Raw genomic sequence first — 27,142 nt, 5'->3', positions numbered from 1 at the left:
TAGTGCCAGCTATGAAGTTCCCCAATCAAAAATGAGTGACCACCATGCTATTTAAAAGGCTTAGAGAATAAACTGAGCTTTAAACGATTTGTAATTACTGAGGGGAGAAAAAACCCCAACCTTTTACACAGCTAGCTGAATTTTCCATCCAGATTAAACACAGAATTATCACCGTTTCACTAACAAAAAAAAAATACATACAGATGTGCTGCACCAAGAGAACTCCAGGCACAGATGGTCATCACAGAGTGAGAGCTACTGATGCTAATCAGCAGCTAGACTCGTAGGGCTAGATTCTCAGTTGCATCTCCCGGGACAGGCAGAACAGAGAGCTCAAGCCAGACAGAGCAAGGTGAAAGGAGCTTTTACATCACCTCCGGGCTGCCCAGATTTGGGGCTGCTGTATAGGCTGAAATGGCCCCAACATCAGTTAGAACAGCCTCAGGGGCTGCCTATGGGGCTGCAGCCTTGAACTCTCCTCCTGTCCCTGATCTACCCCCAGGATGCTCCCTACACTTGGGCCTGGGAGGCAGCATAGGGCTGCTTACAGTTGGTCCAGTGCTGCTCCTGTGCTGGAGAATTCTCCTCTGATCCCTTGTGACCCCTTTATAGCCCCTATTCACCACTGGAGCAGCATTTGGGTTCTAGGTGGGGTCCCAAAGGTAGCCCCTGAGAAGTGCTGGGTGTCTACTGAGTGTCTGCACCACAACCCAGAGTTCAGTCTGCTTGAGCTGTCTGTCTGTCTGTGAGCTGAGTGGCCTCGCTGTGGCAGGAGTGGTGAAAGAGGTGCGTGGAGATGAGGCCATTAATAAATGAGGATAGGGAAACAACACGGCATGGAAGAAGGCGCTCAAGTGGGAAGAAGTGGGAGAAAAAGCCATCTCCTACTGACTCACTGTGCGCCTTTGGGGAAGTCACTTGGCCTGTCAGTGACTCAGTTTCCCTTTTGCACAATGGAAATAATCCACAGACACACACACACACTGGCATTGGGAGCATTGACATCTGCAAGGTACTGTAGGAGCATCAGACAGAAAGTACTGTGTGAAGGCAAAGAGTTATAGGAACCCTGGGAAGCACAGCGTAAGTTAAGAGAACCTCCCTCGGGGATACTCAAATTTACACTAGGTTTCTTCCTGGCTCTGGAATAGGAGGGAGTGAGAGAGCTTTCCATCTCCTTTCCCCCACCTCGCTCACTTCCCCATCTGAAGTGCAACAACAGAATAAGTGAGAATTAGACAAAAGAGGGAATAAGTGACCCAACCAAGAGCTGTTCCTCCAATAAAAAAAAGAAAAACTAAGAACACTGGCAATTTAAGAAGGTCGGCTCTGAACGAGGGACTCCCGCAGAGGAGGCAGACATAGGGCAAAAAATGTTGATGGCAAAATAAGTGGTGTCACTAGAAATCTGCGGTAACTGACCCTTACAGCCGTAGGCCAAAGGGAAAAAATAGGAGGGGAGGAGAGTGTTCAATATTTAAAAGTTATTGGCAGGGCAAGTTCTTAGTTCTCCCTCGCCAGAGCAAAACCTTTCAAAGCCAAAGTGTGTGGGGTTATGCTCCAGAAAGATGCAATATTCCCGATGAACCCATGCAGTGATCATTCTTCAGCTACCACCGACTGAGTGGATGATGGGACAATCTTGAGAACAGTAAAAAAAATCTGGGAATGCCAGGCAGGCTGGCAAATAAAGCAAGCTGCCTGATCCCACCAAAGCAATTATTTCATAGTCTATTGTTTCCCCCTTCAATGAAATAAATAGGGAGCTGTATTTTTTTAAAAGCCAGATTGTTCTCCTAATCTCTGATGAAAGCTCCACTCACGTTCCAGCATTGACTCTCTCCCCTGCCCCAGGCTGATGGGTTATTTGCATAATTCAAGGTGTCAGTCCTAAGCAGACCTTGCTCTCTAATTGGTTAAGTCACCCTTACAACTTCAGTAAGTAGCAAGGATCTATCCGGAGATACCTGCCTTTGTCTATCCCTGAGTGCCCACCTCTTTCACCTGCCGATCCACAGTGCTGAAATCGCAGCGCATCCAAAAGGTGTGAGGACTTCCCAAGAAAACATTTCTAGCAATATACTGAGGATGAGGGGCCAACCTGCTGTGGGCAGAGTTACACAAGAAAGAGGAAGCTGGTGAAAGGAGGCCACATCCTCCCTCTTCCAAGGGGGCTGAGTAGATGGTTAGGAGCCTTGTAGTTTGGACTGATGTGTTGTGGTTTTGACGTCGTCGTTGTTGTTGGAAGCAAGGCAAGCCCTGAGGAAAGGGAGGGAAAGAGCGCTGTAGCTGGGACTTCTTTGTCTTTCCCCAGCGGGTGAGTCTGCCCACCAGCACAGAATGGTCAGCAGTGGATGAGTAATGGAGTGGGGAACATAGGGTCAACCCCAAAGTGAGACGTTAACTGCTCTTGCAAGGAGCATCAGGAGGGGCTCCTGGGAGAGACGTGGCTGTAGAAGGAAGAAGTTCTGCATTCTATCACTACCCCACAATAGTATATTGTTCTTCGTGCGCTACGGGCACTGAGTAAAGGGAGAGGGGAGCAGTCAGCACCTCACTGCAGGCATGCTCCACCACGCAGGAGAGGGCCTTAAGCAGTGCTTAATTTGTAACGAAAGAGGATCAGGCAATTAGGTGCTAGGGCTCAAGCAACTTTTTTACATTTGTAACTGATGCAGCAGATCCAGAGGTGCCAGGGCTATGAACTTCCAAGCCTTGGGGTGCCGGAGCTCAGCCCCGGCACAAATTAAGCACTGGTCCTAGGCAGGTAGGTGGCACTGTCGCCCTCTGCAATGTGTAATGTCAGACCCACTCTATGTGACAGCGTTGTCCTCGCCCACTTGGATTACAGTGGATGTCAGTCCTAACACCACAACTCTAACCAAGGGAGACGCTGCGTTAGCTCAGATGGTATAGGGCTATGGTTTTAGATCTAAAGGTCCCGGGCTCTGGGACCCCTGCATCCAGTTCAGTTGGCAACACTGATTCATTACAAGGGCAAAGAAAGAAACAAAAGCAAGTAAAAAGTGGGACTCTCTTTGCAATGGCCAGAGCCATTGACACATTAATGCCTGAGGAAGCTGGGCACACTGTATGTTGGTCTGGCCTATGAGAAAGAGAAAATGCACAGATGAAGGATTTCTTCCATTTTCATTTCACTCGAGCGTGTTTTGTTGTAGCCCACTGAGTGACTCTCTAAATCACCTACACCCATGTGTCCAGTGCACTGCTGAATATCCTTAAAAGTTTCACTTCTTTGTTGAATGTGCTGCTGATACCCGACACACACTAAGAGGGGCTTGGGTGAACTCTTTTTACTTCTAGTTCTTAGACAGAATGGGCTGACAGCAACTTTTCCCATCTTGGCCCAGGATAGCAGAAAGCGTTAATTCATCATTGGTCACACCAACGCATTTGTCCATGGAAAAGGAGAAGAGGCTGGGAAAGTAAAGCTTGTATCGGCATGAGATACTGGACACATATTGCAAAAAGATAGGCCAGCCTTGCAAGAAGAGTGGCCCCTGGTAACATCATGAAGGTCAGTGAGAAGGTGGAGTTGGTCCAGGCATACTCCGGCTGTGTATATCAGACCTGCACTCAGCTACTTTTACAAACAAAGCTGATGGTTTGGGTTTTTCTTTCACGAACTGCAGCTCTTTGAAAAAAAAGATTCAAGATAGATAATCCCAACTGATTCACAAAGACTAATCATTTTATTGACCAACGTCTTGTTCTTTTTGAGAACCAAATGCTTGATCTAATACCCCGTGAAGTTAATTGGACTCCTATTGACGTTGGATCAGGCCCCCAATTCACTACCTGATGTTATTACTCATGTATAACTCTATTGCTCACTCACTCTCTAATCCTGACATCTCTCTGGCTTGTTCAGCTTCTGGAAAACAGCATCAGTTGCTTTCCTGTTTACCAGCAGAGCTGTATGTGCAATATGTTTCTGCCAATATTTTTATTAATTCTGTACAACTTGTGTAACACTAGAGAGTGAGCAGAGAGTGAGTATTGCTCATATGTAGAGAGATTCCCGGTTAGAACTCATCACTCAGGCACAAAAACATTACTATAGCATTAAAATACTATGCCAATAAAATGGTGGGGGGGGGGGGGGAATCTCAATTTGATCAGTCTACATTTTGGGTGTGCTCTCATTTAGCTAAGAAATTTCAGTCAAGACATATTAGAATATGCTGCATCAAGTGAACAAATGGGCAATTTATAAGTCAGTGCATGAATGGATGGGGTAAGAAGGTAGTTATTCCATTGTCCCATACTTTACTTCTGCTGGCTGAAGAAAGAGGGGGAATGAAAGCTTGTAAAAAGAAAAAAAAAGTGCATGTTATTTCTTTATCTTTCCCAATTTAAGGTTGGTTAAAAATAAACTATCTGATAGTTCTTGTGACAAACACAAAGGAAAATTAAATAGTGTGAGTTGTATATTTCCTAATATAGAGCGCCACATCTACAGTCCTTACTCATGGAAGAGTTCCAGGATCCAGTGGATGGGGCACTGGACTGGAATTCAGAAGACACATGTTTTATTCCTGGCTCAAATAGTACTACATTAAGATGTACTAGGGAACTTGTAGTACATGCGAGCCGGGTCCACATGGGCCAGTTAATGTGTGACACACTAGCATGCATTGAATTTACACCCCTCTAGTGCGGCTAGACTGTGTAGACGAGCCCAAAGACAAGGGCTCTCTCTCATTGCAGGTATGTCTACACTGAAGTCAGAGGTGTGACTGCAGCATGTGTAGACATTGCTCAAATAACAATAGGAGTGAAATCATGGCAGCATGGCCTGCACAAGCCCACCCAGGACCCTGAGTATGTGTTCAAGCAGCTAGTCTCCGCTGCCATGCCACCCACAATGCTGCAGCTTCACTGCTATTGTTATAGATCAAAGCTAGCTCAGGTATGTCTACACATGTTGCAGTCATACCTCTGATAGCAGTACAGACATACTGTCCCCAAGTCCACTCACCATTAGGGTGCCTCCTCCTGGCTGCTCTGGGGATTAGCTCTTCGCAGGTCCAATGCCCTCTTCTGTTGGTTCCTCTCCCCATGGTCTCTCTCTTCCACTGGGACTTGGGGTGTTCCTTCATGACTCAGCCCTCCAGCCAGGTCACTGTAGTCCTCCCCTTCTGAGGTATCAAAGGCTCTCTACACAAAATGGCAGTTTTCCCTTCACTGCCCTGATCATGCCACTCCTCCTGTGGTTGGAAGGGGAACCCGGGCCCACCCTCTACTCCAGGTTCCAGTCTGAGGACCCTCTCTCTAGCCACGGTGGCCTGCACACTCCCAGACCATGTTGCTCTTCCCCTGGACTCCTTCCTACTTCTCAGCTCTATCTTCTGGCTCCCCACTGCTCTAGGTTTACCAGCCCAAACTCCCTCAGGCCTCAGATTTCTGATGTGACTTCAAGGCCAAGATAATTTGGTCATTCTTAATATATATATATATATATATATATATATATATATATATATATATATATATTCTGCATAGAACTTCCAACACTAGCACCAATAAACCCAGCTACTGCAGTACTTGCCTAGTACTTACTCCTGAGATCACCTACTATACCAGTGAAACTGACTAATGAAAGAAACTGTAGGGTTGCTATTAAATTGAGTTTGAACTATCCAGATAGCCTACTCAAGCGAAAAAACCAGTGAGCCACCTCCAAGGATCAGCATGAATTAGGAGCAGGGAGAGAGCTGCATAAGCATTAACATAGAAAGCTTTTTACTTGAGAGCCTGCAAGAACCCTTCCCTTTTCCTTCTGGGAGGAATATTTAAATCCAGCCCGGTACCTGTACACTGAAACAATCCACAAATCCCTACAGACATGGAAACACCGAATACAGGAGGTTCTAATTCGACACCCAGTTAAAGCTTCTAATTGTATTAGGGATTTATGCACTGAGTTAGTACAATACCATATGGCACTCTGTAATACAGTATGGTGTTTTCCAAACAGGCTGCATAAGCTACTAGTAGAATACAAGGTCATAACTGGTTTTCTTATTAATGCTTTATATTCTATATTCTGCCTCAGCGTCTGTTCCATTTCACAATTAACCCTTCTGCCTAAATGTTTTTCAGTTGCATTGCTAACTTCTTATCTGTTCGAAGGGCTCCCATTCTGCAGGATTCACCCCAGAGCGATGCTGCCACACAACGTTTCAAAACATTATTGAATTTTGGAGTTTAAACCTTTCAGGCAAGCAGCTGCGTCAAGGCATGCCGCGTTTACTTTTAATGCAGCTCCCTTCTATCTATGGCAGTAATGCATCTGCTGTCCCGCAGACTGTGGATCAAAGCAGAGGAGCACATTCTCTCTGTGCTCAGTGTGGTGCTGGAGGTACTTTTGGGTGCAGATGCAAAAAATGGAAGTAACCCCACCCTCTTTTACCCACAGATTGCCAGGAAAACATCCCCTTCTCCTGGGTAAAGCCAGCCACTAATTAGCCACAGACGTTAAACACCAGGTGTTGTGTTCCTTTGTGCAGCAGACTATTGTTTTGTATTAAGTAAAACGTTTGTGTCCCGGGGACAGGGAGAATTTCAAACTCCGGGGTGCCGGTATTTGTGTGCCTAACAACTGTCTTTCACTTCCAAGTGGACATGAAAGGGGAAGCAGGCTTAAGTAGAAACAAATCACATGTCGGCTGGTTCGTATGCAACTGGGCACTGCTTCACCTTCTCCTCCGACCTCTGAATCCGATGCACACCATCTGCCCCCTACAGACTCTCGGTATGCTCCTGCACCTCTCTCTTTTAGGGCTACAGCCTACATGCTGTTAGATGTTGAGCCCCTCCCAAGGGATGCAGAGTACACTCAACTCCCGCTGACTTCAATGGGAGGCATAGACACTTGGGCCCAGATTCTCAGAGGTATTTAGGCTCTTATCTTCCACTGAAATCAGGCCCTTGTTGCCTCATAAAATTGGGCCCTTAGAGACCTGGGGTCAAATTCTCTGCTGGCATATGAAACACAATGTGGAGTTACGCCAGCTGAGAATTTGGCCTCCATCTATTTTCTTTCACTTCCCCCATTAGCTGCCTATCGCTATCGGCCCAACAGGAGTTGGTGTAAATAGAGCAGCTGTACATCTGCAGGGATCATCAGTTATTCACATTGACTCTGCGGTGGGAGCATGGAGGTATGGTCACGCAATGAGCCAGCCCTCTTGTGACTGTTCCCAAAGTGCCTGTTAAAAATGGATGCAGCTTCCTGGCCATGCCCCGTCTGCTGCCCGTTCCAGGAAAATGGCAATCCATAAACAAGGACTTTCTCTGCTTTCTTTCTATTCGATTTCTGAGGCAATGCAGGAGAGCCTGGCAAACAACGCTTGCAAATTAGCAGCCTATGAATGTAAACACCACAGGACATCTCTTGGTTCCTTACAAAGCAAAAAGAAACCTGATCAGCAGCAGTCACCAGACATGGGAGCAAAGGGGGAAAAAATGACTCTGCTTCGGAATCTGTTTGTCTAACGGCTCTCCCTGAACCCGACTTGGCCCACCACTGGGCATATGATGCGTCCTGCAGCGGGAACAGCAACAGCATGTGCTCAGCTGCACATCACCGGGAAGTAGAGCTTCACTGGGTGAGTGACCGTTAGCTGTCTGATTTATTATTTAGTTTGGTTTGATCACTCACCATTGTTTCACAGGAGAACAGTCCAGCACTGTTGTCAAGTCAATCATCTTTATTCCTCCCTGTTCACTCTCAGCTTCTCAAAGATGTCAGTACAGTCTTGCAACTTTTCCAGCTTTTGTTTGGTTTTAAAGAGGCAGTAAGGATAGGCTTCAGAAACACGGCCCTCTCAGCACTGAAGACGTTTCCTGAAAACTTACTGGATGAACAGAAAATAAGGACATAAAACCAAGAAGCAACAATTTTGTCACAGTTGTGTTACAAGTTCCCAGCTTCCCCCGCCTTAACTTAACTACATATATATTCACTTTATGCAGCAAAATAAAAGTGATGCATGTAAATAAGATAACAGATTGCGGACCAAATGCATGGATTTATGGATACATGGCTGTGCTGTGCTTCTGGCAGGGCCACACGATATTAATCAGAGATGCAGCCAAAAAGCTGAGCAAATTTAGAAGCGTCTATATCTACGGAAGCTACCTGCTTGGCTGCTCTACTTGAAAAACAAAATGCTGTTACCATTCAGAGGGCGCTGAGTACCCAAAGCATCAGTTTGAAATAGCAAAGGACCCTGAAAACATAGGAGCAAATCAGCCTTTATTTTCCTGGGACAGAAAAATTGGGTCCCATACAGTTTATTGTAGGGAGGCCTTTATAAGATCCCATCACCCTGAATGGACATATTTTCAAAGGCTCACTTAGATGTACCCCCAAATACATCTGCAATTGTGCCACCACATTTGCACATTCAAATAAAGTGGCTTTGGATCAGGCTTTCAATGAGCAGTTGATTGCCACCTATTTTGGTCCATGCACTACTCACTAAGCAGCCACTGTTGGAAACTGGTCGTTGCTATTGTGTTATGGATCATCTAAGTCCATTCTTTCTGCTCCCTGATGAAGTGCTTTCAAGATGGCCACACCATACATATTCCACATGCGTATTTGCAACACATCTTCATACAGTCAACTTTTGCAAACAAAAATGTGTGTATGCAAGTGTTCTTGGAAAGGAAATTCAAGGATTTGTTCAGTCCAAAGCAATTTCTATTCCAGTAAATCCTTGTGAATAATTTTCTGCCATACTCACCCCTCTCTAATGCTTAAAAACTTCATAGGCCATAGCTCTACAGGACCTATGGCACCCTTCATTAAATTTTCCAGCATTTTGTGTTGGTGTACCTCTTTGAGAAAGGGATGCCTCTCTTGGGAGATTTGCATACTAATTCTGAAAGAGCTGCCTGGCTGCTAGAAATCCTGACCCAAGACTGTACAGTGGCTCCAGGGTTGGTGTTATTTAGCTCTAATATCCCAGGAGCCACTGGGGGGGGGGGGAGGATATTATTACCCTCCAGAAACACAGCAGAAAAAATATCTATCTGTCACATCAAAACTTTGCCTCTAAGAGACCCTTTAACTAGTGGCGTTAGAGACTCATCCAGCCCAGCCCTGAGTTTCACACCTTGGAGAGGGCACTCAAGCCGAAGGATTTTGCACGTCACACAAACCCACCGCCCCCACCTTCTCACTTCTTAAAGAGGAGGCCAGACTCATGCCAATACCCCTCACACACACACACAACACACACAAGGGAGACTAACCAGTAGTTGTAACGCCTGCTGCCCCCAGAAAAGGCCCTGCACACTGACCAGGAAAAGCCGGCGAATGACTTTCAGACACGTGGGATATGTTTGAATGGGAGGCCACAACTGTATTAATTATTCCTTGGGCAGACGTACTACATTGCCTGCCCCAGCTTGCCTGCACCAGTGCAGATTACGGGGCTGTAACCACAAACCAAACAGTAATTCGGAGTAGAGTCTCCTCAGTCTACCGCATGGACTCAGCTCAGTTGTGAAACTGCCCCCAGCACCACCACATAAAGGAGGTGAGTGACAGTGGCTACAAGTCTGGAGGTGTGGGCGGGACCAAGACTTCAGGCTCCTCCCTCCATGAGCACAAAGTCCAATGGTATGATCCCAGCTCTCAGTTCATTAGGGCCTTGTAGAAGTGGCCATGTTGCCTTCCAAGCACGTCTGTGCGGCTGAATGTGGCCTGTCTCAGTTTCCCCCTCAGTGAGGTGACAACGCTGTCACTTAAGCAGCTTGGTCAAGGGGGAGCCAAACACTCCACACAGCAGCAGCGTATCTCCCTTCAGCAAAGCCTGCTGAAAGAGGCACGTGTAACAGTGTTTACTGGCTCTCAGCTCAAAGCCCAAAGATGCCTTAAAAGTCCCAAAACAAAAGTCTCTTGTTTCCAGCAGCTCCCTCTGCTATCAGGCCTCAGGCTTCTCTGCTGCCTGGAGAGCTCTGCAGTCTCCTCCATTTCCTCAGGCTCTCTCCCAGGCCTCCCTGCCTGGCGAGATGTTGCCTCTCCTCTGAGCTTCCTTTCTCCTCAGGAGTTCTTAGTTTTTTATCATGCCCAGGAGTTACTCTGCCTCATTAATTGCCTCCCAGTTACTCAGTGACTTCACGACTCCCAGGTGAACCTGAGTTGCCTCATTCCCCCTTGCGGAGCCTGTCAGAGGTAAGTTGGGCCCCTGACTCCTTCAGTGGGCCAGGTACCCTCTGACAGGCCTCAACTTCCCAAATCCCCATCAGAGCAGACAGGGAGGTCATCACCCAAGAGGTCCAAATGCCTGGGAAGGTCAAAAGGACAGGTATATATTTACTAGTCCAACTCACTCCACTCTGGGCTGTGGCAGGAGAAGTTCTGGCTCTTGCTGGTGAATACAAGACCAGTCACCCACAAGACCAGCGTCCTGCACAAGTGTATTTCAGAGAAGGCACCTGACTTTGTTTGCATCACCGAGCCCTGCCTGGATGATGTCAATGTTCTCTAGCATAGCACTGTAGTCTGATAGTTCTACTGGGCCAAATTCAGAGGTGAATCTAGGCTAGATTAACTCACTCCGCACAGGGCAGAGGATGAAAGCCAGGCAGAAGGCCGTATGCCTAGATCTGGCAGAGCGGCACTCAGCGCAGGGACTGAGTGGAAGAAAAGATGGCTCTAAGCCATCTTCCCCCACCCCGCTTTCCATCCTCAGATTGGCCGTGGGCCAGTCCAGCACCTGGCATAATTTAGAGAAGTCTAAGTTACATCCCATCCTGCTAGCTGGGAACGTGGCCACACCCTCTACCGCTGGTGTAAAACTAGCCGCACCGCCTTTCCACTGCCAAAGACTCTATGCCTGAGGAATCCCTTGATGCCCTCTTAGGGCAAAGCAGCTGGACAGAAGACCAACGATCTGGCCCAGACACCCAAATAAGTGCACTATGCAGCAATCAAGAGCACATTACACCAGAGCTCATGGCTTCTGCTAGATCACCATTCAATTCCAGACGTAATTATAGGTCCTGGTCCTAAACTTTAAAGCCATTAGTAGGCCGGGCCTGTCATTCTCAGATACAACAACCATAAATTAAATTTGACCTTGACTATATAATCTGGTTCCGGGCATTGAGCATTCAAAGCCAAGATTTTTAACTTGAGTGCTTAAAGCTGCACACCTAAATAAATGGTCTGATTGTCACAGTTGGTGACCCAATGACTCCAATACACTAATGAGAGATTGACTTTAGTAGCCATTTTGGGGGCTGAGCACCTTTGAAAAGCTAGCCACTTATTTAATTGGCTAAATGTGGACTTAGGTGTCTAACTTTATGCACCAAACTTTGAAAATGTTGGCCCATTTGTTGTGTTAATTAAATAGGCTGGATATATTCTGAAGTCTTAAATATACCTGGAAGCACAGATAAATATATATATTAGGGCTGGTTGAAATTTTTTCAACTTATTTTCAACTGAAAATTGAGTGTTTGAATAAATAAAATTTTCACAGAAAGTGTTCACTTTCCTTGAAAATGTTCGACTTTTCATCAGAAAACTGAAACCCAAAATCTGAATTTTTTGGGCAGTTTACAGACAAAAATATTTGGGTTTTGGTTGCTGAAAAAATTATCAGTTTTTAGGGTATTTTTAAATGAAAAGTCAACATTTTCTGCAGGGGGAAAAAAATCAATTTTCCTACCAGCTGTAATGTAATTATATTTATACACACCCAGGGCATGTCTAATAGCAGATGGACTTAGAGTTTTTCTTACCAGTTTTCTAGTAATCCACAAAGAAGCTGCGCAGAAAAATAAAATGAAATCTTATCATTAGAAATATAATTATTTTTTTAAAAAGCAAAATTTTTCCCTTTCAAAAACATTTTCTTCTGCTTCTCAAAGGTTTTAAAATTCTCACTTGTTTCTTTCCTAACTTTCCAGTTAATACATCAGTTGCATCAGTCACATCAATTACATCGCATGCTCTAATCCAGTGCATTTGATCTAGGCTGGCATAACACACCACAGCACATAAATGAACTTCAAATAAAACAGAGTTTACTTTAAAAGAAAATTCCCATTGCTTGTAATGTACTTTAAAAAATTAAACATTGTATTAAAATTTGTCACAGATGTTATTGGACCAAATCAGAGAGGTAAAAACAGCGAACAGACGTTGCATCGTTTCCCTGGCTCTGCAGCAGTAACAGTGCTGGAGTTTGCTGACCTGCAAAGAACTTTGCTAAATCCTTTCTGTCCACCAGACCCAGGCTCTCTGAGAGGTCAGATGAATGTCTCAGTCTGGTGGGAAGTTTCTTTGACACAGCTGTGTACAGTTTTTGTAACATAGCTTTGGCATACCAAATTGTTCATGAATTTGGGGCCAACCCCAGCCGCCTTGACTCATGACTGCTACCTTAGCTTTAGTCCATGCACAATCCCAAAGGCCTAAACGTGGGGCATGCTGTGTTGCAATGACCCTCAAGAAGTGACACACAACATCAGTCATGCCAAAACCTTGTCGTGCGGTGGGATTCCTTTCTTTAGCACAAACAACTCTGTCCACAGCCTCTAGGGTTTCACCCGTCTTCATTTCTGATATAAATACTTTTCAGTGGTAAAAGCAAGAGGACCCCACATTTGTGTGGAATGAAGGTACTGGAACTGGAGTGATGTCCCTTGAAACAAGGAACATCTGAAAGGCAGGAGTAGTCCCACCATTTACAATAATACAACTATGGAGGAAGATCCTACTCAATGTAAATCCAGATAGCAGACTGAAGACCTTAATGTTTGAATTAGATGAATGATATAAATTGAAGTAATAAATACATACTCAACCTAGACAATTTTTCTAGTCCATCCTATAAAGAGTATAACTTATAAATGGCTGTTACTTATTGGTATTCTGCACTAATTTGATTATCACTTGTTTTCTTGCCCTAATTTTAGTAGTGCAACCCTTTAAAGAAAACTGCCTTCTTTTTTAATCTCTGCAGCTACCTGGTGAACACAATTAGCTGCAGAATGTATGTTTCCCCACCCTGAGTAAAAACTGTCAGTGGCTGATTACCATCTGGCCCGTCTATGGAGGCAGCGCTGTGCCAGCATTCTGAGTTGGTGGAATTGCACATTTCCCCCAAGCACACACACACATTTGGACACTTGCACTGCTATAGTGAAGACACTACTGCACCCACTGGAGAGCTTCTCCCCTAGCCGTAGTGACTCCACCTCCCCCAGAGGTGGTTGCTATGTCCACAGGAGAAGCCCTTGGGCTCACATGGTGCTGTCTACAGCTGGTTATGTCAGCATAACCCTGTGGCTCAGGGGTTGTCACACCCCTGAGTTATGTATTTATACCTGTGTGAGTTTGTAGTGTAGACCTGGCCTCAGACATATAGAAAGTGACATCCTTCCAAACCCAGCCTGTGATTATCCAGGCTGTCACATCCACGGGATCTCATCCTTCTGCTGGGGTAGGAAGAGCTTAGTATTGCATAGAATACATGTGTATTTGGGGTGTCAATTACACACACACCCACACTGCCTTACACACATCATGCCTTGCACATGCATGCACACCACCTTGCACACCGTTGCACACACACACACACCTTGCACGCCATTGCAATCCCAGGGGTTAGGCCCAGACACCCCCAGACTGCCCCAGATGGACCCCGGGACACACACCCAAGTGCAGCAACATTGCATGCAGCTCACCTCACACTCTGCAGCCCCCAGGGCCCAAGCAATAGCAGGCTGGGGCCCTTTGGGAGTGGAACTACCCCATGAAAAACAGGGGACAATGTATTTAAAGGGACATTTGAGGGACCCGCCCAGCACTCCCCTTAGCAGAGCACTGCTTCTCTGCAGGGTGCATTTCTCCTGCCCTCCAGCACACAATGCCACTGACACATCCCGCAATGGAAAGTTAATATCGTCAAGGGCCCGGGCCTTCAACTAAGGGCTGGGTGCTCCCCGCAGGGCCCCGTCAATGGCAGCAGGCGGACAGTCCACCTAGACGGGAGGGGAAGGAGGGTTGCCAGGTGTGGTCGGCCTGTTGGTGGAGGTTTCATCACACGCTGTGTAACGAAGACTCCATCTCAATTGCCAGCTGCAGGCTCCAGGACAAGCCGGGAGGGTGGGCAGCCCTAGGCGGGGGCACGTCTCCAGCCCAGCCGTGGGCCAGGGGCGGTCGGGGAGGGGGCGCCCAGCGGCTAGGAACACGGTGTGTCCCGGGTCTAATCCTCCCCAGCCGGTTGGAAGAGCGAAACTCCGGGAACGAGCCAGCGCCGCGCCGGTAAAACCGCACGGTCGGCGCCTGAATTGATTGCCTCGTAGGGCAGAAAGCGGGGCGGGAGCCGGGCAGGGAGCGCGATCCCCGGCCGAGCCGGGCCGCCTGTCGGGGGGCGCTGGGCGGCGAGGATCCAGGCGGGAGCCCGGCTGATGGCTTTCCCCGGCGGCGCGGCGCCGGCTCGGCTCTCCGGAGGCGCTCCCGGTTGTCCTCTCCGGAGGGGCCGAGACTCCGCGGGGGCAAAGGGGCTGGGGAGCTCCCAGCGAGCGGCGCCCGTTCACACCAGCGGAGCGCTCCGGAGTCCGGCCGGCCCCGTGGGCGATCCGGGGCGCTCGCTGCGAGGGAGAAGGCCAGAGATCTCCCGTGCCTTGGCCTGGCCCGGGATGGGGAGTCCGCCTCTCCTCCGCGGGAGGCAGAAACCCGGCTGCGAATCATTAAAGCGAAGTGAGAGCGAATCGAGCCGCCAGACTCCAGCCGGCCTTCCCCAGGTGAGCCGGGAACTTGCCGCTTTCCCCGCCCCCGCAGCTCTCCGGGACCGGCCGGCCGCGTCCACACACACAGCCACACACGGCGGGGGTCGTGTTCAGCCCCGGCTCCGACTCGCGGGTGCCTGGCCCCGCGGCGTTACCCGGGCAGGCTGCGACGGAGCCGGGGGCCGTACCCCGGGACCTGCCCCCTTGGCGGGCAGGCTCCGCTCTGGGTCGGGCCCAGGGACACCGTGCGTGGGGACTGTAGCCCACAAGCCGCCCCCCGACGGCCCAGGCCAGGCGGACCCGCGGCGCACGCTGGGTGCAGCTCGCCCGTGGGGACGGGAAAGGAGCCGCCTGCAGACAGCCCGGCGCGGGGCTGGGCTCGGCTCCCCGGGCACTGCGGGCGGGTCCCAGCCGAGACCCCCCCGGGAAGGGCGTGCGAGCCGCGGCACCCGGAGAGTCGCGCACCCGGCCCGGAGCTGGCCGGGCGCCCTCGGATGCGAACCCGCCCGAGGCCCGGGAGGCTCCGGCCCTGCACCCGCCGCCTCCCCGGTTCTGCCTCCCGCCCTGCGCTCTGCAGGACCCGGGCCCGGCGTCAAAGGCTGGGGATGTCCCCGCCTGGAGCCGGGAAAGCGACGCGCTTCGAAGCGATTCTCCCCCGGCTGTCCTGCTCCGGCGGCCAGACACGGCGCTGGGGAGCCGTGCGTGGCCTGGGGCGGGGGCACAGACGGAGGGAGGCACCAGCATCGCTCGGACTAAAGGATCCCGCCACGCGGAGGCCAGGTGTGGGGGCCGAGGATATCCGTGAGAGTGCACGGCGCAGGAGATTCCAGACACATACCGAAACCTGCCATCTTGCTCGCAAAGGGACCCCTGCCCCCGCTGCTGCTCCCCGGAGCTCGCCCCCCGTTTCAATCCAACCGTTTCGAAGGCAGCAGACCACTCCGGATCGGCTGCACCTGACACTTTCACTGCCCGCTGCCCTCGCCCCTTCCCCGGCGCGGGGGCTGAACCTTTTCCGTTTCTCCGACACCAGGAGCCTGTTGAGAAAAAGGCAACTTTTATTGTTCAACACTACATCGAATCCGGCGCGGCCCGGCTTCCAGGAGCCCCCCGGTTTAGCCCCGGGAGACGGCGTCTTTCTGCACGGTACAGTGCGTGTCCCAGAAGTGTGCTCGCCCGGCTTCTGTTCACATCGAGACCTGCGTCGGTCACACACACTCACCAACGTCGCCGTGCGTTTGCCGCGGACACGAGCGGACCCAGAGGATGAATTTCTGGCGATTTGCACTCACCATTCCAAAACCTCTCTCCAGAATCCAGCTGTCTTCTTTGTCGGCGGAATGAAACGTGTCCCGATGCTCGAGCGATGGTAGTGACACAACACAACTTTTACACAACATGTGCTGTAGGTTCCCAGCCACGTGGACTGTCAGATTGCGCCTCTAGTTCTCCAAATAAACGTGTCATTTACACACACAATTAACCGAGGTTTCGTTTTGCAGCATTTTATTGAGGATCCTGATTTTCAGCCGTATCTTTCCCCTCCCTAGCTGTGTCGATCTAGTTTTATCTGTGCCTACAGAACTGTACAAATACGGACACTCCTGTAGGTACAAATGTGCTTTGCAATAAAATACGGTCTGTACTGCCTTCAGACTTTCGTTGTGATTCAAATACACGCCGGAGAGGCAAGAAGGCACCTTCTATGTCACCTCTCCGAGTTAGCAAAGAACTAGAGACTCTCCCGCGCATCCAACTGCCGGGCTGTCCTGTGATGCTAGCGCATAGAGCCAGGTACATGCAAAGCGGTGAGTGTCTACACAGTCCTTCTCTTTGAGTAGAACCGTGCTAGACGCAGGCTTCTGGGAGCAGCTTTGCACAAGGAAGCCAGGTTGGCTGCACGGTTTTTTTCTCCCCCATTTGCATTTTGCCTATAAAGTTTCATCCCAACTTTCCTGACGAGGTTGCAGAGTTTCCATTGGACAGAGGGACTGAGCGATCCGGACACCTGTCTGACACGCAGAGCCAAGAGTTCGCACGGTTGGGGGCTATCCTGAACAGCTGCCCCTGGATGATCGGCCACCAGTGATCGAAGGACCCAGCTAGAGTTAATGTTCAATATTCAGTTCTAGGTCCCCGTGAGGTTCCTGGCTCCTGTCAGCTATTTCCCTGGAGTAGGACTCCTGGGGTGGGTGGGCGACGCTATTAACAAGGAAACAAACACCACCCAAACATGCGAGATGAGTTCACTTCTGCCTTCCCTCGCACATCGAGCGGAGTCCTGCGGTTTAACCTGCCAACAGTTTCCCAGCCCGCCGGGCTCGCCTGGGTTGGTCCTGGAGAGACATTTCATTACAAGCACAGCCGGCACCGGCTCTTGGGTGCTGGTTGCGGGTTTTCCCCTTCGATCCCCGGGGCTCCACCTTCCTCAGAAGAGGTAGTTTAACCTGCCTGGTGTTTAGTCCCTCTCCATTATTCATGGAATTAAACCGATACTGGAATAACCGGACATGAAATGGGCCAGGGGGGAAAGGCAGAAACAAACCGATCAGAGAGAGACCCTCGGGGCCGGGGGGAGCATGTCTGGCCAGGAGAAGTGGCCAGTCACTAGGTAACTGACTAGGGCCCACACCGCAGGAAGGATGCCGGTCTCAGCGGCAGCTCTGCGCGCTGCTTCTCCCACAAATGCAGAGGTGTTCTCCCTGACCCCAGGAGCTCCCCATCCCGGCCAGACCACGGCCCGGAAGGAGCCAACAGCAGGGGTTTTTAACAGGCGGCTCATCAGTTACTCCGGGCCCGCGGAGTCACAAGGAGAGGTCTCTATGGAGGGGGCGGCAGGGGGTATTTTATTCCGGGACCCGTTTCCTTCTCACTGCTGTGATAGTCAGGAGGAGAGAGCTGGGGCTGCCCCTTAGCTAGTCATTCCTTTGCAGGGGATGCGCGTTTTCTCGCTGTCAGAACCCAAGGCAAACCGGAGGGCGATTGCAGGCAACGTGTTCACAGAGAAACGAGAGCCCCATGCAGCGCAGACTGCAGCCTGGCTCGCTGCACAGTTAGTCAGATCAGGCTGGGCTGGCTGGGTCCTGCAATCTGTAGTCATATAAACGTCTTCCCTTTCTTCCCGGACTGCAGGATCCTTCTCCTAAAGACGGGGGTGGGAGGCTGGATTCCGCCAGCTTCACTGGAGTGGAAGCTTTAAATGCTGCCCTAGGGGAAAAAATCACTCGCCAGATCGTTAATTTGGTGCCCTCTCTAATACACGGTGTTTTCCTAGGGTTTCACTGGCAAGGCTTGGTTTATTTGCGAGCCTTCACTTCAAAGCACAATATTTTCCTTTTCAGGAGAAAGTCCCTTATGTACTTCGACCACAATGCTCAGAAGTTTGTGTAAGAGGAAATGTATTAGATTGCTCCCTCTCTGTGTGTGCGTGTAACTTCATATATATCTAGGAGCAGAGATATGCTTTCTCAGATGTGTGGGTGTATAACAACTCTACATTGCAGGATAGTAAACACAGCCCGTGGCTCTGGTGACACAATTTATGATAATGGCTTCAGAAACCTTTGATCACTGTCTAACCTTGTTCACAGCGTAGCCAGGGCTCCTTCTGATTCTATACAATACGCTGAACATTTCAGCCTGAAAACATTTGTACTTAGTGGAGAAAGGGGACTTGGACATTAAATATTGCTACAGTGCTAAGATTTCAAAGCAGTCTCAGGTAGGGGTCAATCCCTTTGCCTAGGGAGTATTTTCACAGTTGACTTTTACACATTATTATTATTATTGTTGGTTTTTCAAGCACCCAGACCCATACTAGGTGCTTCACAGAACAATGGAAGAAGACAAGGTTCCTTCCAAAATGAGCTTGAAATGACTTCTTGAGTACGGGTTTGCTGGAGCAGGCCCTTGGTCGCTGTCCAGGATTGATTTACTTTTAGTTAGGTGAGCCCGAAAAGGGCTTAGTGTGCTAGGGACTGTACAAACACAGAAGTGGTTAATTCATTGTGATTACATTCAACAAGCAATGTGTGAAACCCTATAGCTGATCGCTATGATATCCCACCCAGGAATCTGATGTCACCCCCATGAATTATGCCACTCTTCCCCATCACTCTCAGATGCAGCACAGCCATGTGTTTCAATGCCAAGACGGCACAGACGTTCCCAGAGCACTCGGAACAGAACTCCAGCCCACATGGAGGGTGAGTTTACATCAGGTGGGTTAAATCCAAAGCCAGTCAGCATCAGTGCATTTTTTCCCACTGGTATTTGCCTACAACACAATGAAACTCACTATCATTCAAACAAAGCCACCTCTCTATCTCAAGAAATGCACACAGCATCTGACAAGGCGATTGAGGCGCATTGCCTGTCCTGGAGAAAGTACAGTCCATGGACCCAATCCTGGAAACACACGTGTGCTTCACTTTCAAGTCAGGGAGTAGTTTCATTGAAGCCAGTGGGACTAGCCACGTGCATACTTACAGGATCAGGACTTCAGCAAAAAAACCCAAACAAACGAAGCCCAGGAGAGAGACAGGAAGACAGGGGAGAGGCAGAGGGCAGGGGAGGGAGTTATTGATGTGAAAGGGAGGAGCAGCTGCTTTCAGAGGTGGGTTTGAAGGAGAAGAGAGGGGGTGATAATAGGCTGGGGCACCCTGCCAGACTGCATGAAGTTCAGCGCATGAACAAGAGACAAGGCCAGTGAGAGGGATGTAAGATGGGCAGCAAGGGGAAATGGGAGCAGAGATGCGTGGTGGTGAGCACAGCCTTGCTGGTGATGGCAGAGAGGTAGAATCGGCTGCCTTTAGAGGCGGGAGCCAGTGGATGATCGCAAGCGGGATGGTGTGTTTGGAACAGTAACAAGGAAGAAGAGGCCTTTACCAACAACGTTTGAGCAAAAGCCACCTCCTTCCCAGCTGCTGTGCTCACATTCCTCCTTCCTCCCCTTGCTGCAATTGGCTCACGGCAACGCCTTTGCATATTGCTGCAGTCTCACGCTATAAAGCAAGTTGAGATTCTTAGCATGAAAAGGCAGAGCGGATTAAGGGCTGCAGCTGGATTCGGTTCAACAGAAAATTGGACAGCCGGCACACGGTGTAATTTTACAATTTGAGCCCCTCTCCCTTTGCAGTTGGTTCTTCGAAGTGTTTTGGCAGTGCAGCACTGTAAACCCATCATCGTCTTTCTTGCAAGAGTCTTTGTTTCAGGCTGTATTGCGAAGGAGAGAAAAGTTGCCTCAAATTGTATGGACTGAAATCATCCGCTAGGGGCGGCTGGCAGGGGCATCCTCAGAGAAGTGCCTCCACGCAGAAAATCACTTCCCCTGGGGATCCAACAGAGCCCATGTTCATGACACCTCATGGGCACAGGCCAACGCCCACCTTTCCTTTGAACTCAGTCAGATTATTGGTGAGAGCAGGGGTTATTTTCATGAATATCTAACGAAGGAAGAGGTCCCAGCTTTCCTTTGCCGAGACATAAAGATACCTTGGAGAAGGCAAGACCAACCCCTGTGAAGTTCCCTTCTAGATCTTTAGGAATACAGAAGACAAAAGGGTTTCACCAAAGTCTTCTACTTCATAACTTGCCATAGGCTTAGCAGCAGCAGCCCCCTTCTTATTGGAGCCACTGATCATTGTAAACTGGGGTGAGCCAGTTTGCTGCTCTATTAATCAAAAGAAGAGCTAGGTCTGAGCATACTTCAACCTAGATGGGGCACTGCTGCATAGTTCCATGTAAAGTCTGAGTCCTGAGCACCCTGGACTATATCACAGGAGCAAGAATTCTTAGCCCTAAATTCAGCATAGAAGATGAGTTTCCACATATACTACTCAGTCATGTTAAGGCTGAGCTATCTCTTTCACAGTCACTTTGCTGCCACTTTCATTCCTAAACCTCTGGAGTCTGAAAGAAGAGAAGTGGATGGATGGAGTGAAGCACTTTTAAAGCCGTTTCACTGATTCTTTGTGGGGGCAGAAAGGGAGGTGGAAATGTTTCCCCTTCAAGGTCATCCTAGCCCTTGAAAAGTCCCTTCAGAACTAAGATAAAACAGATCAGTCTCAGGTTGCTGAAGTGATGTCAGTCATCTCTCTGCCACACCCTACTATTGCTTCTGTCACATCATAAAAAGGAACCAAGACTGATGTTTTAAAACTGTGCAAATCCCGCCCCATCTCCATCCCCATGAAGAGTGTTCATAACTGACAGAGACAGGAGAGAGACAAACAGCTCTTCAGGAGGAACGTTCGGAGATCTTTCCCTGCAAATGATCCCATGGGAACCACCAAGGCCCCTCTCACTCACTGTGCGGAGAACAGAAGCCAAAGTTTCCTGAGAATAGAACCGTGATTTGCCAAAATAAATGGAAACCCTGGGTTACAGGAGACTGGATATTTCCCAGGGGTTTAAGCATCACCTCTGCTGCACTCAGCCACTGCCAGAATCAAGGAAGGACTGAGGTTGTCTCAAACTAAGTTCTCCTGCATTGTAGCCCATTGTTTTTTTGATGATTGCCAACCCAAGAATCAAGGAACTTCCTTTACTTGAAAGCCAATAGGAGCTGGGCACCTGTCAGCCTTAGACCCCTTTGAGGGTCCCACACATTAAAGGCCATGAACACAATATACAGTTATGTCAAATAAATGAAGAGGTCTAGAAAAGTCTGATCCCACAGCAGTAGAGGCGAGTCTGCCTATTTCCCATATCCAAATAGTCTGAGTCCAAAAAACCATGAATAGGAAGGATGCATGGTGTGAAACTTCTCCCATAGCCTGCTGTCAGTAAAACACCATTCTTGGTTCTTAATCCCCCAGTTCAATGCTGCCTGTTTACATTTTCAGAGAAAAATGTTCCTCTTCTGTCTGCATTGCTGCGCTCTATTGTCTATTCTGCATTTGTTGCGCGGGCCGAATTTCCCCTGATGTCAGGAGGAGTTCAGTGTGGGGAATGAGGGCAGAATTTGCAATGGGGATCTGCAGTGCAGATGGGAGAGAAGAAATTTTGCCCGCAGTCTGATGAACACAAATATTCTGGCCTAAAACAGGACCTTGGGTGTAACCTTTATGTTTCTTTCATATTCATTTTCTTCATCTTGGGGATCCGTTTTCTGCAGTTTTCGGTTTGATGATTGCAACAAAGTGGCAATATTCTTGGGGTTTTCACTGAGTGCCGTGTGTGCCTCAGTTTCCCCCGTATGTTACTCATGTATTCTGGTGATGGGACCTGGGTGTGTGATCATTCCAGAAGCCACTAGAGGGTGGATGGGCCTCCTGCAGCCACACGTACACGAACAATGGCCAGGACCCCCTGCCCTGGGTCAACCAGCTGTTGTAACAGGGTTGTGGCAGGTGGAGACAAGTAGAGATGGCCACCTTGCCCGGGAAGGAGACAAAAGACTGTGGAGGGGGAAGGGAAGGGGTCTGGAGGATGCCAGGCTGGACCTGAGAATGGGCTCTGAGGTTCCCTAGTTGGTTGCTGCTGTAACTTCCTGAGAACTAATAAACCCTTCTGATTTCCATGCTGGCCGTGAATCGCTTCTGACTGCAAGACAGGGTGCATGGCCTCTTTGGGGGCGTGTAGGAGCTCCCCAGAGTCCTGTCCAAGGGGACTCACAGGGGAAACTCAGGCGGGGCAGGGGTCCTGTATGCTCCGAGGCCAGATTCAGGAGGCGGCTGCCTGGTGTGTGGAGACCTGGGGTTGGGGGGGACAGACTCCGAGCACTAGAGTCCTGACTGGCTTTGCTCATGTGGTTCCAGAGCTTGGTTCCTGGGGGGACTCTGTCACATGATCCAGGCATGTTAACTTTTCTTTTGCTCCCAGATAGAATTACAAATTTATCTCCTTTCAAATTATCAGGCCTGGAAACAAGATTTAGTTTAGCAGAGAAAGATTTTTATGCATCTTTCTGTACCCATCTCCACAGAAGATAATTTTGAATGAAATCCTGAACAACTTATCTTAAACAGACATTCTGATTGTCTATACCTCACCCTTATGGCCCAGGTGCAAAATCATTCTGATTTTCCATTTCCACATTCTTAAAGATGTAGATTTGCCACTTTCACTTCAAACAAAACAGGGGAGAGGCCTGATATGAATACAGGTGTATGTAAGGAAAGAAAAGTCTTTGATTGTTCTGACCTGCTTCTGACAGCCTCATTATTAAATGGCAGCTGGCAGTCAGAGGCTGGGTGACATCATCAAAAGAGAGGCACAATCTATAGGCTGCTACCTGCCCAGTTTACAAAAAAACAAAAACTGAAATGCAGCAGCTCTCAGGCATCGGGCTAGGAGCCGGCCAGGGTGGATTAACTTTCAGTGAGACCCGAAAAAAATGCGCCTAACAAATGAAACTGTACTTTGTAGAAAAGCTGTGGAGCACTCAGTCCTGCACAGAAGGGCAGACCCTGCATCTCCCCAGCCCCCCGTTGTGCACTGCTGCCTACAAAGCCACAGAAGAGGCCTGATGAAGATGCAAAGAGGCTGTGTCCAGGCCAAGCGGAGGCTAATCTGCATGCTGCTGCCAACAAAGTCTTTTTTTCACTTTGTAAAACAGTTTTTGATCCTGCCGCTCTTGTGTGAAGCAAGTACTCATCAGGGACATAGGAACTGCTAGGATCACACCAAACATCCACCTTGACCAGTACCCTGCCTCTGACTGCGGGTAATGTCAACACACCTTCAGGGGAAGGTGCAAAGTGGAGGGGTTTCCTTGTGCCCAGCAAGGATTTTACAGTGCAGGATTAGGCCCCTGATGGGCTTCTCTATGCTAACAGTTTATGGTACGTTTTCCCACTATTGCTAATATTGGTTCAGCTCCTCCAGTAGAAGCAGCAGTAAGATGCTAGTGTACACAAGGCTCCAGGTGGACACTGGGGTTAGCACCATGTTATCTAACCCGGTTCAGAGCAGCTCTGCAGGGTACAGTAGATCTGCACCAGAATTAGTAACCGTGGGAAATGTTTGCCAAAACCCCCTTGTGTAGACAAGGCCCAAGACACACTCCAAAATCCAGATTTATCATGGTCTTCATCCATAGACCCATCCTTTTGAGTTCAAGCTTTCCCAGACATGAACAGGTTTGCTCTTCAGAACCATACATGATCTGCTTACCTAACAACTTTCTTTTCCAGAGCAAAAATCTCTTTAGCAACACTCACTTTTTAAAGAGCCTTCTCCTTCCCCTGAATACACTCTTGTCTTTCAGGAAGTCTCCAGGTCAGCTTGTCACTCCTGGGAGGGAGAGCTCCTTTTGTTCTTCTATTCCCATTAGAAAATTCCCTGAGCTTCTCAGGCACCTCGCAGTCAAACTCCCAGCCCTTCCGTCTCATTGTCAGGTGCTTGTGTTATCAGAAATAGAATCACCATGCATCTTAGACCCTCCAATGAGTCCCTTTTCCAGAGCTCTGAAATAACTACACAGCAGAACCCAGCCCTCTTATAATTAATCAAGGAGCTTAGCGTCTTGAAATCTCTTCTGATGAGGAGTTTGGGGTTTTTTTTTAGCACTCTGACAAGATATATGTGATGGGCAACAGGAACATCAGTCCCTATCTACTTCATTATATTTACATCCCATGTTAAATTGAATTTATCTTCATCTTAGATTGACTTCTCCATTTCCTATGGATTACAAAAGAGGCAGCAGTTATTCCCACTCACAAGCAGAGCTATTTGACATAGGCTAGGTTTCCTTGTTGGTGGTGAGATTTAGGTTTGGGGTTTTTTTTCTTTTCAACAATCCTTTCATTTTATATCAAACCTGTGGAATCTTTTCTCTAATGGCATTCAGAGAATGGCCATATTTTGTTTCTCTGCTGGTCTGAGCCCAGTAATTGAAGAGAGGGTCATCCAGTGCCAGCTAAAACAAAGGCTAATAGTAAAACAGTAAGAAAGTCAACACAATAGACTGGTAAGCATAGGTGTAGGAATTATTTTGCACAAAGCGGAAACTGACACAGTCTGCATTTCCTTCAGCTGAATAAAAGGTAAAACATCACTTGTTGCTGGTTCACCTAGGTTCATACTAGACCATTTATAATTGAGAGTACAGCCTGGCACAGTTAGCATACGATTCATATCCAATATAAAACAGCTTGGCAAATGCTGCAGGTGTTATCAATGAGCATTTGATCCATTTTGTTTTGGCCTCTGTAGGTCCTTTTGCTGGTCAATGCCAAAGGACATTGGATGACCAAGTTGCACTTGAATAAGAGGGTAAAATCATATGATTACACATGTGAGTGCACATGGATATTTTAATGGGGGGCTGGGACATTTCTTTATGCAGCAGCATGAAAGGATTCCCAAAACCCTGCACCAAAGCCATGGCAAAGAGATGTTCATCTAGCAACCAAAACCATTACAAGATCCAATGGCTGGAAGCTGAAGTTAGTAAAGTTTAACCTGGAAGTAAGATGCATATTTTTAGTGAGGATAGTTAACCGTTGAGTAACTTGCTAAATTCTCCATCAAAAAGAAAGCATGTCTGTTTAAAAGATATGCTCTAGTTCAACCACAAGTTGTCTAGATGCAGGAATCACTGGATGAAGTCTATCACCTGTGTTATGCAGAATATCAGACTAGATAAGCATAATGGTCTGTTCCAGCCCTAAAAAAATCTATTAATTTAAACAAGCCAGACAGGATGTGTCAAAACCCTTTACAACTGAGAGTGCTTACACATGCACAATTACTTTGTGTGTTTGTGATGAGAGAAAATTAAATCCAAACTCTGCCCCTAGGCTAAGACTCTTGCAGCAGCCTAATATTTCCAGGACCGATGATGCCTCAAGCCAGGTATACGTGGCCCAGAAAGGAAAAGGGTTAACATTTACTAAAGTGTCTCACAACTGTTTATGTGCTGTTTCCCCCGAGGAGACTGAAATCCTCAATGACTTCTTCAAGCCCTCCTCCCGCTTATAAGTGGTACATACAGCCAATCAGGGAACAGAGATAATACCAGGTGCCTTATGCGACCAGTCACAGTCAAGCAAGCTTGCATTTGAAATATTGGGTATCGAATACACTTAGAAAACGCTGCAATCAAACCAGGGTAAATTTTAAAAATCTGAAGAAATTACAACCTGTTTTTAGACATCCTAAGAGAAGGAAGCGAGCAAACTTCATCAAGTAATAATACACTCAAATCCTAGTTATAATATAAATCATGCTCTAGTCTTTCAGCCTAGAAGGGTAGCATGGCTCCAGCTAATGTGCTCATTAAGATATTTCTGTCTCTGTTTGATATGAATATACACTACAGCATGCCAGCAACCAGTGTGCTGGGAAATGGTTGAAAAGCAAAGTTTTTACAGAAGTGTACTTGACAATCATTTTTTAAAATGACAGTAGCTTCAATAGCATAAATTCAAGCCTGAGTGTGAAGGCGCCCATTGTAATAATCAAAAAACCAGTCTTCACCTGCAAAACTTATGTATAACATCACAAATATTTCTTGCAAAATAAATGGAGAGAAGTGGTTGCTGAAATGAATGCAACATTCCCAAATGACAGAAAAAAATTAAAGTCACCAGTGACAATTCTACATGCAAAGATCAATGCAGCTTGCCAAAATTCACACTGCAAATCACTGTGCAAAATTAATATGTCAAGAAGCAAGAGGAGAGCCACAATAAAATGAAACAAGTAAAGTAACTTACTTTTGACTGCAACATGATCAGATCTAGCTGGGTCAGTTTCCGACACCAAGACATAGGTTAAAATGTCTAATAAGAAACCACTGACATTGTATGGTGAAATGGATGAATTGTAAAACTGGAAGAATCAGGTGTCCTATAAAATACACAGCAAAATGGTTCTTTCTACTTGCTTGTCAGGTGAACGAGGTAGGGTTCAAAGAGTAACAATGTTATCTAGCTTTGATGACTCCTCAAATCAGACGCACTATTAAAAACTTTCTAAGCATAATTTTACACTATATATTATTCTTTGTTTTAAGTTTTATCTCTCCTTTACTTTCCAGTTCCTTTCCTTATCCTAACCACTGTTCAGTTTATCTAATTGAGATCCCAATCCTGCAAACATTTACAAATTAATAACCATGGCTCACTCGCATAAAGTTACAAGTGTGTGCAGGGGCCTTAGAATGTTACCAGTTTGGGGCAGGAACTCTGGTTGGGACTTTCAAAAGCACCCAGCATTGCCCTGCTCTGTTCCCAATGAAGTCATTGACCTTGATGGGAAGAGAATTGAGCTTTAACAGGAGCAAAATTAGGCAAACACCTAGCGCTTTTGAAAATCCCACCTTCTTTCCATTTAAATAATTTCTGAAAAGCACTCGCAAGTGATGGCACTTTGCAAATGTTTATAATATTAATAAATAAAAACA

The 27,142-nt window shown here is 47.9% G+C and overlaps 1 long non-coding RNA gene across 1 annotated transcript; it reads right to left on the bottom strand.

Moving 5' to 3' along the window:
- Window positions 1-17,417: 17,417 nt before the first annotated feature.
- Window positions 17,418-26,560, bottom strand: LOC137153880 (uncharacterized). The gene is made up of 2 exons (XR_010919914.1): window positions 26,454-26,560; window positions 17,418-17,994 (listed from the first exon to the last, which is right to left on the bottom strand). It is a non-coding gene; the product is annotated as an uncharacterized lncRNA (long non-coding RNA).
- Between the last annotated feature and the right edge of the window lie 582 nt (window positions 26,561-27,142).

Source organism: Emydura macquarii, unplaced genomic scaffold (genome assembly GCF_026122565.2).
Source record: "Emydura macquarii macquarii isolate MOO-44397 ecotype Brisbane River unplaced genomic scaffold, CSIRO-AGI_Emac_v2 contig_1253, whole genome shotgun sequence".
Lineage (NCBI taxonomy): Eukaryota > Metazoa > Chordata > Testudines > Chelidae > Emydura > Emydura macquarii.
Note: the sequence above shows the minus strand (reverse complement) of the source record. Positions and strands in the feature narration are given on the sequence as shown.